Below are 14,313 nucleotides of genomic sequence, written 5' to 3' on the forward strand. Positions count from 1 at the left end.
TTCAGGTGGCTGCTTAAATGTGCACACTTTGGTTTTCATCAGGGCTGTACTACTGAACAGTAAAATACTGTAGTTGATTTGAGAGATACTGAAATTTTGGATTGAAGTAATTACAGCATTTGACCACCTTTCCATTTATTAAAGCCATCAAGGATTCCCATCAAATGCCTTAGGAAAAATTTGCCCCTCTCATAACATTTTACAACCATTTTTCTATTATCCACATGGGGATAAAGTATTTGAAGAAAGTAAAAAAAAATCATATATGTTTGAATTATATTCTGAGATATTTTATTAGATCCCTTCTTGTAATCTAGGAGGCAGGCTCAGCTGTACTAACCAGAGATGGGCATTCCTGTGACAGGTGAAACCTCTCAAAATTAGAACTCTGTGGTCTGGTAAGATCAGTGGCCCAGCAAGACCACAGATGTTCCCGGACCAGAGAACTCTAGCAATCAGGTGGCAAGAGGGACAGGAGCTGGGAGCCCTGCCAGGCTGGCAACAATAGAGCTGGCAGCCCTGGCCAGGAGTCCAACTAAGTTGGGTGGCAGAGGGGCCCCCAATGACCTTCCTGGTCTAGCAAACACTCTCATTTGGGGCCGGTGAAGTCCCGAGTATGCCATGCCAGTGAAGTCCAACCGGTACTCAGATCATCATAATAGTACAGCGGTTCTCAAACTGTGGGTGGTGACCCTGTTTAGATGAGGTCACCAGGGCTGGCTTAGACTTCCTGGGCAATGTTCGCTCTAAGTTGCATGACAGCACAGTCCTGCAACAGCTTAATGAACCCTGCTCAGCCAGGGCATTCCTACTCATTGGGAGAGACTCGTTGCTCTGCCCTCAGCAGGGAGTTACTGCTGTAGCTTAGGGAGAAGTGCCCTTTCTCCATCCAGGCAGCTCCATGTGTTGCAACCCTGAGCCCAAGGACTGGGCTCATTAAGCATCTGTGGGGCCATGTTACCATCCAGCTTAGAGGGAACCTGGGTCCCAGGGACAAAGCCAAGACAATTCAGCCCTGGGCAGTGAGGCTTGAGTTGAACTTCAGGTTAGGTGTCCCTGCATAATGTGGTGGGTCTCAGTCTTTGGTTTTGGCCTCACCACCTGGGGCAGCAGGACCATGGCAGTCTTAGGCTTTGGTCCCACCCCTCCTAGTGTCGTAATTTGTATTGTCAAAAGGTGGTCATTGTGCAATGAAGTTTGAGAACCTCTGCTCTAGACATTTGCTTACTGTACCATATCGTGTCTTTACCTTTCAAAAGGAAAATGTTTTGGTGGCCTCAGTACATTTACTGGGCAGTGGAGCTGGAAGCCAAGGCCCTATGTAAAATGTGGAGGTGTTGCAACACCCCTTGTTCCCCAGTTAAACATTTAACCAGTGGAATTTTAATCAGTTACATGGCTAGGCTATTAACGTCCCTAATTTATATCATTTGTATTCAATAACATCATACAACATAACTTCCAATTAAGTCCATGGAAAATACATGGATGTAATGAAGCAGAATGTGGCCCATTTGCTTAAACTCAATCACCATATAATTAATTTGTCTACTATCCTCAGCATAATGCTATTCATTTAATAGCTTCCTTTTCACGTGATCAGTTCAATGGAACAATGCAGTATTCCCAGCATAATGTTATATTATTGTCAGAGGTCTTAAAGCTTCATCAGATCTAGAGTACAAAACAGAAAGATGAAGGCTACTTGAAGAGTTGTAAGGTTTGTCTTTCTTTCTTCCCCACCCCCTCTCCTTAACTTCTTGACTGCATGTGTCTGGAGGCAGTTGGGATCTGAGAAGAAAGAAAGACTTACTTAAAGACTTTTGAGTCCAGCCTGTATCCCAAAACCTACTTGGCCAGAAACTCTCAAACATAGATTCTAAGATCTATTATAAAACACAGGATGGTTAAAAATCTTTCATTCATCCATTATCACCAAGATGTTTCTCACTGTTCTTTGAATTTCTGTCCCTTAGCCGGAATAAAGACTAGAGGATTATTTTTAAATGATTTGATTAAGCAATATAGTATGTAAAACCTAACAAAATGAAGATAGCTAAATGATCATGTTTGCAATGTTTAATAGAATTAATTCAACATTGGAGGTTCCATTTCATCAAGAGACATTACTTTAATTCGGGCAAAACAAAAGCAGTGGCTATGACAAACATGGCTTAAAAATTGTATTTCATCAGGGGTTTTTTTTTTAATGAAATAGGGTTGTAGCACTGTACACATGAGCCAATATGTGATACTATTTTGTATGTCATCAGCATTGCAAATGTTTAGATCAAGAGTGGAGAACCTTTTTTGGCATAGGGCGGGCCACTGAGTCGGGTGCCACACGCAAGAAACAAAAAGCAAAAGCCCTCATGAATGTGACACCTGTCTAATAAGCAGAGAGGGGAAAAGAGACACTCACCTCACTTATGCAATTTGGGGTGCCAGGCTTCTTCTCGCACTCTAGCCCTGTGTGGGGGGCATCAAGGCTTAGGGCTGGATTAATTTTTCTGGGTGCCCAGGGTAATAGATTTTCTTGCTGGGGGGAGGCTCTGGGTGGGGCCAAAAATGTGGGATTCAGTGTGTTGGAAGGAGGGGCTGGGTGTGAGAGTGCAGGCTTTGGGCAGGAGGGGGAGGTGCAGGAACAGGCAGAGGGTGGTGTCTGGGCAGGAGGGGGCAGTGGAGAGAGGGTGCCTATCTGGTGCAGCTCCTGGTGGGATCCAAGTGGCTCTGCATGGGTAGGCACCGCCCCCTGCCTCTTCCATTGTCTGGGATTCCCAGCCAATGGGAGCAAGGGGGTGGAGCATGCAAGCAGTGCAGGAGACAGAGCTTCCCTGCACTGTCATTCTGAGTGCAGAGTTGCTTCCTCCCCCTACCAAGCAGAGCCTGCAGCTAAGATGCCAACCATAACTTGTAAAAAAATCATGTCAGTGCATTGGGTAAATCAACAAATTAATTACTGTTCCTCAGTACCTATTGCATTCAACGTATGCCTTTTCCAAGTACAGTGAAGTCTTGGTTATCCAACCTAAATGGGACCGGAGGATGGTCGGATAATCGGAAATGTCAAATAATAGGGACAGCAGCAGCAGCTGGGGGGGAACCTCCCAAGTGGGCTACGCTCTTTGTCTCGGGGGCAGTTGGTGCATGCGCTGCCCCCTCCCCGGCGGATTCCAGATGCCACGTCCTCCCCCTTCTTCTTCCTCCCTCCTCCCCTGGGCCGCCCGGACATACCCAAGGCCCTGGCGCTCCTGCCTCCCCTCACGACACACCCCCCTCCCCTCCCCTCCCCTTCCCGCCTCTGCCCAGACTCCCTGCTTGCTCCAGCCAGGAGCCGGGCTTGCTCCACGGGGGGGCAGCTCCTTCCCTCCCCCCTCCCTCCAGGCTCCCTCTTCCTCTTCCTCCCCCAGGCCGCCCGGATGAGCCCAAGGCCCCGGAGCTCCTGCCTCCCCTCACCAGCCCCCCCTTCCTGTCTCGGCCCGGACTCCCTGCTTGCTCCAGCCAGTTCCAGGCCCGCTCCTAAAAGCGGAGCTGCTAATGCGGCGGGACGGCCAGGATTGGGCCCCGAGCGGGACACGGGCCCAGCATACCTGAGCGCCAGGTGAATCCACAGCACGGGCGTGAGCTGCCCCAGGCGTGGGGTGGGGAGGTAGGGTTGCCGAGCCCGCGCTGCATGCCATTGTGGTATGAAGTGTCTCTGGAGTCCCGTGCCGTCACATGACAGGCTGCACCGTCGGATAAAACGGAAGGTCAGATATTGAAAGTCGGATAACCGAGACTTTACTGTAAGTCAGGCACTGAAAGTGGGAACAATAGAACAACCTGTGTGGACAATTTAATCATTCCTGCACAAAACTATATTTGTAGTTGCCAAACACTACTGGAAAATCCTGATGGAACCCACTCAATTGTTGTCATCTGTATGTGGCTTGGGAATGTATATCTTCTGAGCAGGAGACTAATGGCAGGTAAGTGGGAAGGGAGAGAATTGGCAGGAAAAGAACTCCCGTCTGGGTAGTAGAGAATAGAGAGCTCTGTGGCACATAAATTTTTATTAAGAAACTATCCAACACATGGCTTCTGCACACAGAAATGTGCTCTTGGTTGCTGTAGTAGTGTAAGTAATAAAACAACATTTTTGTGGGTTTGGTTATGACAGCTTCAACTGGAGAGTGAAGGTGACACATTCAAGCAACGTCGTGCTATTTCAGGATACCGGAGGTATCCCAAAATAGCTAGTCTCCATTTTTTGAGCTCACCTGTTATTTCGAAATATAACAGGCTTACTAGTCTGATGTCCCTGTAAACATGATTGTTTCTTCTTAAGTGGAAAACTTTATATTTGTCCTTACTGAATTTAATCCTATTCACGTTAGACCATTTCTCCTGATAGTCAAGATCATGTTGACATTTAATCTTATCATCCAAAGCACTTTCAAATCCTCCAGCTTGGTATCATATGCAAATTTTATAAGTGTACTCTCTTTATCGTTATCTAAATCATTGTTGAAAATATGGAACAGAACTTTGACACTATTTGTTCTTGACAAATTCATGCTGATGGTTACTTATCACCTTATTATATTACAGATGTTTATAAACTGATTGCTTAATTACATGCTCCATTATCTTTTCTGGTAGAAAAGTTGTTGATTAGTTTGTAATACCATGGGTTGTTCTTTCCCTTTTTATAGATAGGACAAATATAGTACCATTCTCAGACTTCTGGACTCTCTCCCATCTTCCATGACATTTTAGAGAGATTAATATAATAAACAACAAATAGTCCTACAGCACCTTAGAGACTAACAAAAAATGTAGATGACTATCCCTCTGAAACATGTCTACCCCTCTGATACTAATATAATTAGCTCAGATTATTTCCTCAGTCAGCTCTTTGAGTATTCTAAAATACATTTCATTAGGCCCTGGTAACTTGAAGACATTTAATTTGTCAAGTAATTTGTAACTTCTTAGCTTAGCCTCTGATCCTACCTCAGAAGTCATTAAACACTTTTACCATTTCCACATTTTCTGTTAGCATTTTTTTTCCTCTTCATTGAGTAATGGTTCTACCCCATCCTTTGTCTTCCTCCTTCTTCTGTATTTGGAGAATATTTTCTTTGTTAACCTTTGTCTTTAGCAAGTTTGACCTCATTTTGTGCCTGGGCTTTTCTAATTTTGCCCCTATATACTTGTGTTATTTGTTTATATTCGTCTCTAGGATGGCTGTCTTAGTCCTGGGCCCCAGACCTGTGCTACACCTGTAAATAAATGCCCAGTGGTCCCCTTTAAGCCCCTGTCCTGGAGTACAGGATGGGCCCAGCAAATAAATAATAGTTCAACAGCTGGTAAGCCTAGGCCCTGGTTCAGGGCAGGACAGCACACCAAACGCAGTTCCCTAGGCAAAAGAGGGGAGGGGGCAGACTGCTACCTGGCATGTGGGGTGGCAGGGGAGACACAGGCCCTCCATACTTCACCACGTCCCATCCCAGGCCCTAGCAGTGGCAGCCCTGGCTGCCACTGGGGTCAGCGGGGATCTGGCTTGCAACATGCTGACACACTCTAAAGTTTTATAAGATCATCCTGACAGTTGTTGGCTTCCTGTGGGCCACTTCCTGAGTCCCGCTTGGCATCTACCTGGCCTCACATGGGCGGCCGGTTCTCAGGGTCGTTGTAGTCTGCACCCTCTGGCAGGGTAAAGAAGGTCTCCTCTTTAGAGGAGGAGACCAGCGGTGTGGGCCAGTCCTCAGCCTCTGTACAGTCCTCAGGGCCCTTCTGGCTTGGGAGTTCAGGGCAGGCCTCCACTTGCTCCTGTGGCTGAGGCCTTACTGAGCTCCTGGGCTGGGTTTTTCTCCTAGCTGACCTGCCCCTTGGCTTCTGAGGAGTTAAAGGGGCAGGACCCAGCTCAGCCCACCTGGGCTCAGAGAGGACCCCTCGGGGGTCAGTGAGCGGCCACCCCTGCTCACTACATCATTCTTTGTAATTTGACCTGGTTTCTACTTTTTGAAGGACTCACTTTTGATTTTTAGATCTCCTAGTTAAGACAGGGTGGTCCTTTACCATATTCACTATCTTTCCTATGCAGTCAGATCATTTTCCTTTTGTGCCCATAATAGTGTCTCTCTGAAAAACTGCCATCTCTCTTGAAGTATTTTCCCCTTAGGCTTGCTTCCTATCGGATGTTACCTTCCAGCTCCCTGCGTTTCCTAAAGTCTGCCTTCTTGAAAGCAAAATAAAGACAATAGATGTTCTTCCTCCCACCATTCCTTAGAATCATAAACTGTTATCATTTAATGATCACTTTAACCCAAGCCGCTCTCCACTTTCAAATTCTCAACCCGTTTCTCCCTATTTGTCAAAATCAAATCTAGAACAGCTTTCCCCCAGTAGCTTTCTTCACCTTCTGAAATAAAAGTTGGTCTCTAGTATATGCCAAGAATTTGTTGGATAATCTGTGCCCTACTGTATTATTTTCCCAAATGTCTGGGTAGCTGAAGTCCCCTCCCCCCCATCACCACCAAATCTTGTCTTTGGGATGATTTTGTTAGCCTGATCCACTTCAACTTCCTGATAGGGGTCTATTACTGGCCCCCCAATCAGAAGAATTCTGGCGATGTGGTCTTCAAGTTCAAGAAAAGCGAGTTAACTGTCTCATCTGTTTATAATTTTTGTTTTGTGTAAATTGTGATTCTATTGGATTCCTGCGTAGCAGCATTCTAGGGTTCTTGCTTTTATATATACCACAGTCATCTACAAGACTGAATAAGATTTGCTCAAAAACTTAGCTCTCCCACTAGTGACTGACGTACAGATTTATAACTAATAAATATTGTAGGTTGGCTCCAGCAGCAGAAACTTGGTCATGAACCTGAAGGATTTTAGTGCGAGTCTCCATTCTGCTTTACTTGAAACTTAATAGACTGTGTTAATATGCGTGTGTATGGAGGTCACAGATCAATTATAGGATGCCAGTCTGATGCCTTGTGAGTAAACCTGCAAATGTTCATTTGACTTAATAGCGTTGGTTCATTTTTGTACAGTGACCCAAACCTTGGCAAAGGATTGCATGTACTTTGCAAGTAGTTGAGTAAAAGACTTGAGAAATATTTTGGGTCTACAAAGCATGGAATTCTCACCCTGTATAAATGTTTAACAGGATAATTATAATATTTCTAATGGACAAGTGCACATTCATAGAATGTTGAACTCTATAGTACCTAGATCTGTAATTCTCTACAATGACACATAATTAGTTTCTCAGGAAATGAAAGCTGAACTAAATGCCCTGCAGCCAGTTGATGAATTTCCCCATGTCTGTATTCCAAAAATGGTTTAGCAATCAACGGCTTGTATAAAATTGGACTATAAAGCATTTATAAATAAGAGAGGAAAATTGGCCATCCCAATACTATTTGGAAAACTGTTTTACAGTAAATGAACATCCCAGCTGGTATGATACTAAACAAAAGCAGCACATTGTGGTGTCCCCCCACTTAATTGTAGTTCTTGATACTAAATGTCAGGCAAAACAAACAATCAAAACAAATGAGCTCTAGTGAAGGTTTGCAGTTATGCAGTACTTTTGGGGTGCAAAATATGATGGATTTATTCTACTATCAGGAATGCCATTGTAGATTCAGAAACTTATATGATCCTGTTGCTGTTCCTCCACTTTTTTCCTCCCATTACATTATATTCTGTATCAGAAACTTATATTTGAATAATACAGTACCCAGATATAGGAGCATGGTAGCTTTAACTCTCTCATAAGTGGCTGTGAATATTTAAACCAGTAAACCTTATACAATGGTAACTCTTTAAAGCTTTCTTTGAAAGCCATCTGAAGTTGGTAACAGATAAGACCTTTCTTGGAGACTAGCAGGCTCCAGGCCCTTTAAATTGTGGGTGGCTAGAAATGGAGTGCACTGAGGGCTGTCAGGAGGAGGCGCAGCACAATCCAAAGAGCACTCTAACCCCGCTCCTTCTGCTGGAAGCCCTGCTCCTTTTGGAAGGTCCCAAGCCAAACCCCCACCAAATTACCCGGACCTGGTGAAGTCTGCCACAAGCTCCATTAAACATTCATTGTATATAATGCTGTAAAGTATTGTCAACAATTTGCAGAGACCTCAAACGTTCAAATCTATATTTGAAGTCTGGAGAATTTGTAAATATGTATGGAATGCTAGGGATGTCAACATGTAGCTAACTAAATGATTAACCGATAAGCCTAGGCTTATCGGTTAATCCTATTGCCTGCATGTATTTCCCCCTCCCGCCTCCCCCTGCTGCCTCTGATACAGAAGCAGCAAGGGGGAGGGCACCAGATCCTGCAAAGCTGCCTGCCCCCACTCCCTGCCCTGCTGCCTCTGATACAGAGGCAGCAGCATGGAGGGTGAGGAGGGCAGGTGGGAGCATGTACACATGAGAAGCCAGCTTTAAAGCTGGCTGCCTAAATGTATCAACTCCAGTGGAGCTGGTTCTCACCCGCCCTCCCCCCTCCCGCCACACACCACTGCTGCCTCTTTATCAGAGGCACTAGTGGGGGGAACAGGTGAGAGCTGATATGCATGATGGCTCCATAGAGCCACCTGCCCCTCCCCCCAACTAATACAGAGGGAGCAGCGCAGGGTGGGGGACAGGAGAGGCTGACACAGAACAGCTTTTCTCCACAGTGGGCCCAGGCTTGCCGCAGACAAATACTGCTCTGTGGGTTGCCGGACAGCCTCTGTCCACAGGGAGCTGGAGCCCCCTGTCAACAGGGGCTACTGCCACCCAGCGCTGTGGCAGTAACCTCTGTCAGAGGCAGCTGTGTGGGGTGGCTGGCAAGATCCAGTCCGCAAGGGGAAGCAATTTAAAAACCATCTCCCTGAGCAGACCGACTCCTGCCTGCTGCCTCTGTATCAAAGGCAGAAGGGAGGAGTGACGGGGGGCTCCCTGGGAATGGGGCTGGGAGTGCTAAAATTTTATACAGTTTCACCATTATTCAATTAATCAACATCTAATATCCCTATGGAATTCAGTATCAAGCGCAGGTGTAATTTTCTAAACAAATAATAGGTCCCTGTGGGGGCTTCAGAGCATATGCTTGCTTGTGCTGTTAAAAGATGATTGTGCATGGTTGTCAGGAAATGTCAGCGCAAACGCACATCTGTGAGTGCACAGACTTATTAGAATGGCCTTCAATTACATCGTAAAATATTTTTCAAGATTGTCATCTTGTAACTTTTTTCCCCCGTTTTTGTATGCATGGGAGTACAGTCTGCTTTAGTCAGCCATCATGTCTTGAGTTGTCTCTTAGCTGAAAACAGGATACATGGCAGTTAACTATACAGCTAATTTATAGTAGCTGCAACTACATGCCGTAAACTTTCACTGTTACTTTTTTATGCAGCAATATTGTAGCCATGTTGGTCCCAGGATATTAGAGAATCTAGGCGGGGAAGGTAATATCTTTTATTGGACTTTTTGTGTGTGTGTGTGTGTGTATGTGTGTGTGTGTGAGAGAGAGAGAGAGAGAGAGAGAGAGAGAGAATGTGTGAGAGACATTTGCCAGACACTAAAAATAATGAACTGAATATAGAGGCATTGCTTTCATGGCTCATTACAACAATCTGCAGCCTGCTAACATCTTCTCCACAGCTGATCCCACCTCACCCGCCGTTTCTTTCCTCTCTCTCATTGACTGGAGAGGTGCCAACAGGCCATTTCACCTTCAATGGTCTTTTTAAATATGTCTTAGCTGCTTCTGCTAAACAGTCTATTCATATCTTGTATTTAGTAGTGACACTTTGAGCACCTTTCCCTGCCCTGAAGAAGAGTCAAGCAGTGAGTGGCAATCTAAGCTGAGTGGTTTTTACCCAGGAAAGCTTATGCCCAAATAAATCTGTGTCTTTAAGGTGCTACAGGACTCCTCTTTCTCTCTCTTTTTTTTTTTTAAAGGTACAGATGGACGTCATACCCAATGGCCTGAGGGTGAAAAATCCATTACAGTCAACATACTACGCAAACTGTAGTGAGAGATTGTGCCATATTCTCCAAGAAACTAAGGAACCACCTAATCAGTATCCTGTATAGCAAATAGGACATCAAGAATGAGCTCTCAAAAATTGAGACTTTTTTCATAAAAAAAAATAACCTTCCACGCAAACTTCCACATGACTGGACTTTACAAAATAAGACAAGCCATTTACAATGCATACTGTACTACCATGCAGAAGGGAAGAAAGGACAACAAACTATCACGCCAAGCATCTGACGAAGTGCTTTTTACCCATGAAAGCCTATGCCCAAATAAATCTGTTATTCTTTTAAGATGGCACAAGACTCGTTTTAACCTTACCTGAGCCATTTTGGATAAAGCACATAACATATTTGTATCATAAGCACATTTTCATAAAGTATATGGAATGCTCCATCACGGGTTTCATGCCTTCTCCTTTCTCAGGGAGGAATCATGTGATTTCTCCCACTCTTAGCCAGAGTCCTAGCCAGGTTCTGTCCTTCATCCTTTTCGGGAGCTGGTGAGCAGAAATTGATCCAGGAATGCCAAAATCTCAATGTGGAAGTGGAGGGGGGCTGCTGGTGCTAGGACCATGAGTCCACCCCCAGCTCCTATTCTTCCCCTAAGGCCCCATCCCCTCTCCAGGCCAGAAACCAAAACCAGGCAGTGGCAGGAGCTGCCAAAGGATCCCACCTGGGCCACTGAGAAGAGCCCCAGACCCTCCAACTACCCTGGGCTGTGTATCTCAGGGAGGCAAGGACATGGGCTGGGGAATGCTCTCGGGCACTGTGGCCCTCTACCCAGGGCAGGTGGAGGTTCAGAGGTCCAGGCTCCCTGAAGGCTTTTACTGTGGCCTGGATCCAGCTCCCATTCTGGCCAGAAGATGGGGTCTCAGGAGGTGAAGAGGAGGATCAGAGGCAGGGCCCCATGGTGAGGAAGGATCAAGGGGCCCACCTCAGTCCAACACTGGGAAGCTTCCCAGCAAGAGAGCCAATCACATTATCACCTCCCCTGCCACAAAGCACAGTGCCTGCTGCACCTCTCCACGGCTTCTATGCTTATGTTAAACATTTTGGAGGAAGGGGGTGACCCCTTTGCTATTTTCTGCTTTTGGTACCCCTGCAGTGACCAAGCAGCCTTCTCAAATCAAAGTATACTTTTAATCTTACCAGTAAGAGCAACGCAAACTATACACAAAAGGGTTTGTTTTTTAAATGCCCTTTTGTTTAACCTAAATACTTCCACACTTGAGGGCGTAGGAAGAGGGAGTAGGAGGCTGCCTAGCTTCCTCTGACACATCAGAGGGTATCTATAAGTGTTGGACTCCTGCTTCCTCTGAACAGTTCCCCAACATCTGCCTGCCTCCGAGGGAGAGTGTATTTCAAATGTAATCAAACATGTTTCCCCTGTAATTTCTTACATGTGCCCAGTTCTGCTTATGCTGTTAACATTATCAAAACGGATTGTTAAAATTCACAGCAGACTTCTGTCAGGCCTAAATATGCCTTTTCTCCCAATAGTATCCAAGACCAAACTCCTTACTTCTACATCACAATCTTTGAGAGAATTAATTAAAAAAAAAAAACCCTACTGGATTTGGAGCAAGGTGCTCCAAAAGAGTACTCACGCCTATTGAGACATATTTCAGTGTTCTAGGAAAATACTGTATCATCTCTCTTTCCCTGCCGTGCTTCAGATTTCTACCCCAGAAGTGGACCTGTTTGAAGAAAGGTCTCAGAGGGGCAGCCGTGTTAGCCTATACCTGTGAAAAGGAGGAGTCTGTGGCAATTTAAGAGATTTATTTGAGCATGAGCATTCATGGGTAAAAATCATTTTGTAAAGGTGCCTCTTTACCGCCACAGCAGGGATGGGGCTGAGGCTGGGAAAGAGAGCTGTCTCTCCCTGCCAGCTGGAGCAGTTCTCCCCCCCCCCTTCCCCCACCTGTTCTTCTGGACCCAGTGCCCTCTAGCTGCCATCTCATCTTACATGTACATTTTCTCCAAGGTCCAGGCACCTGTTAAATGGAGCCAGGCCTATGAGCCACTAATTTGGTGGTGAGCACTTCATTCTCTAATGTGCAGCTGCTCAGGTGTGCACCGTAGAGGGAACTATCCACAGACAACCTGAATAGAGCTGCTGGATTGCTAGTGGTCCACAAACCACAGTGTAAGAACCTGTATTCTAATCAGAAAGAGCCTTCAACCAGTGGGGACTGCTGGGGAGGAAAGAGGAGATAGCGGGACCTGCCATGTGACCCTCACCCTACATGACTCCTCCCTGCTCCACCCCTAGCCCAGTCTTGTCTCCCCCCCTCATACTCCACCCACCCCTGCAAGTCCCCCCCTCTGCTCTGAGCCCTCCCCTGAGCAACACAGCATGGGGAATTAGTTGGGGGTCTGGGGCTGGCAGCAGGGGTCAAGCTCCCCCACACTCACTGGTGGTGCGGGAAGCGGAGTGACCCAGACCCAGCATCCTCCACTCTGCCAGCTCCCAGCCATGTCGCTCCATTTCCCACTGTTGGTGAATGCGGGCTGGTTCCATCCCTTTCCCCAAGCAGAGTGGGCTGGGGCTGGGTCACGCTGCTTCCTGTCAGCAGTGAGTGCAGGCAGGTGGGCCTGACCCCTTCTGCACGTGCCATGTTCCCCAGTCTGCCCTGGGCGCTGCAGGGCCTCCCCAAACTGCAGAGCCCAGGACAGTTGCCTTGAATTGTATGTGGTTCCTGGCCTCTCACTTCTCTCTCTTTCCTCGCCCTCCCTCCCCCCATGGCATTGGGGGGCATATGACCCTTTGTGTCCCCTAGGGTTACCAGATGATTTCAAAAAAATAGCGGACACACGCAATTTCAGATGGGGGTGGGGAACGGCTGAGAGGGGAGCATGGTTGGCCAGGGGAGTTTGGGTGGGACGGGGGGAGGGAGGGATGGCTGGCAGGAAGCAGGGCTGGCCAGGAGGGGATTGAGGGGATCGGGGCTGGTCGTGGGGGAAACGGCCAGAAGAGCGGGGCTGGCTGGGAGAGGGTCGGGGGGGAGTGGGGCTGGCCAGAGGAGATCAGGGGAGGGGGGAAGAACCAGATGGCAGGAAGCAGGGTTGGCCACCAGGGGGTCGGGAGGAGTAGGGGGGAACCAGCTGGTGGGAAGCTGATGCCGGGGTCCTGCCTGTCCTGTGCACGGTCCTGACAGAGTCCAGCCCTGAGGATTCCATGGGCGAGTCCAGCCCTGAGGATTCCATCCCAGCCCCCTTCTTTCTACTGCATAGACATACGCAACTACTTACTGATATTCATGATAATAATAAAACTTACTTAATTAGAAAATACCAGACATTTATATGTCCAGTATTTTCTAAATATGTTTCCCGGCCAGAAAGCTCAAATAGTGGACTGTTCGGTTCAAAACTGGACACCTGGCAACCTTAGTATTCCCACACACGTCACTCCTGCCTTCAACCATGCTTGTTGCTGTGTCCATCACTTTACGTTCATCCAGCAGATATTCTAGACTTCAGAGTGACACAGAGAGGATGGACATTCTGGAATCTTATATAGATTACAAATATTGATGCTGACACACAGTCGGTAAACATGTTGGAATCTTTGTTACACGGGCACAGTTATACATTGTAGATAGTAAAATTGTAATAATTGTCTTATGGCTAACATTTTGGATTTTCATTTCTTTCAGATGCAGACTTCTAATGGCCAATGTTATCTAATGTTAAACAAAGAAGACTGGTCCCTGACAAGCTATCTGAAAAGGTAACTCATTGCATATTTACCAGTGTTCTTTATGAGCTGATAAGGACTCAACCTTTTAAAATTTACAAAATGTGTAGGATATACTCTAGTACTAGATTTAAATAGCATATGCATAATAGTAGAATACATTTGGATTGCTTTTGCTGTGGTAGCTGATGTCTGTGTTCTTGAAAATACTAAAAGTAAGGCAAATTTTTCTATGTCTGACCACAGTCACTCAAACTCTACAATATTCACATACAAAAGCTTAGAAGCTACATTCACAGTCAGTGTCATGTAGAAAAATGCTCCTCTATGAGCCCATAAAAAAGTCCAAAATTATCCTAATTTCTCTAACACAGTGGTTCTCGAACACCCTAGGGGTGCGAGACATGCCAGATTTTTATAATATATCTTAGATTTAAAGAACTGACCTACTTCAACGATTTTTAATAAGGGGTGTGAGAACATATTTTGAGAATCAAAGGGGAGCAGGCTGCAGTAAGGTTAAGAACCACTGCTCTAACAGTTCCGTAATAAGTATTTTGGCAAGGCTGGTGGTAATAAGCACTAGCAGG

The 14,313-nt window shown here is 46.2% G+C and overlaps 1 long non-coding RNA gene across 1 annotated transcript in view; it reads left to right on the forward strand.

Annotated features, from left to right (window-relative positions):
• The window catches only part of LOC112547035 (uncharacterized), a 64,081-nt gene that overhangs the window by 6,983 nt on the left and 42,785 nt on the right, over positions 1–14,313 (forward strand). The window contains exon 2 of the long non-coding RNA XR_003090779.3: positions 13,683–13,756. This is a non-coding gene — a long non-coding RNA (uncharacterized LOC112547035). The remainder of the gene's footprint in view (positions 1–13,682; positions 13,757–14,313) is intronic.

This window comes from Pelodiscus sinensis, chromosome 1 (assembly GCF_052426305.1).
Source record: "Pelodiscus sinensis isolate ZL-2025 chromosome 1, ASM5242630v1, whole genome shotgun sequence".
Classification (NCBI taxonomy): domain Eukaryota; kingdom Metazoa; phylum Chordata; order Testudines; family Trionychidae; genus Pelodiscus; species Pelodiscus sinensis.